General features: G+C 44.8%; 1 pseudogene; it reads left to right on the top strand.

Moving 5' to 3' along the window:
• Positions 1–417, top strand: part of LOC101648098 — a 1,589-nt pseudogene extending 1,172 nt beyond the window's left edge.
• Positions 418–621: the final 204 nt, after the last annotated feature.

The following is a 621-nucleotide window of genomic DNA, read 5'->3' as shown; positions in this document are numbered from 1 at the left end:
GATAGGCAGGTTACCATCACTGGATCTGCTGCCAGCATTAGCCTGGCTCAATATCTAATCAATGTCAGGCTTTCCTCGGAGACAGGTGGCATGGGGAGCAGCTAGAACAATGCAGATTCATTATATGTTGTTTTTTGGTGTTGTGGTAATTGGTTGCTTTCATGCCAAATAGACACTCCTGTCTAGGGGTGGATTCAAAACTGTTAATCAAGAGGTAGCTCGAGAGTGAAGGACTTAGAGAACTACCTATATCCCTGCCATTTGCTTTCCTCCTTCCTAGATCTCTGTCTGCCTCCATGGTCCCATGTGGGCCACCTGATCCTGAGAGCTGTCAGTGCCCTGCCCTGTTTCCGGAGACCTTGGATCTATGAGACTCTGCATCCATCCGATTGTGATCTTTCTTCTTCACCATTGTAAGTCACGGACATGAAGTTTATGTGAGTTTGAAGAGGGACATATGGACTATCATCAGATGTATGGACTGTAGTTGGACTGGGCTATAATGCCTGCTTTTGATAAAAGATCACTTGTTGATACAAAACTCTTCTTTGCACCTAGATTAGTGTCACTGGATTTGTTTCTCTAGACAACCTGACCTAAAACAGGTGTTGTTGAGTCAGT

Source organism: Echinops telfairi, unplaced genomic scaffold, assembly GCF_000313985.2.
Source record: "Echinops telfairi isolate 266 unplaced genomic scaffold, ASM31398v2 ScPeMD7_7469;HRSCAF=8507_1, whole genome shotgun sequence".
NCBI lineage: Eukaryota > Metazoa > Chordata > Mammalia > Afrosoricida > Tenrecidae > Echinops > Echinops telfairi.
Note: the sequence above shows the minus strand (reverse complement) of the source record. Positions and strands in the feature narration are given on the sequence as shown.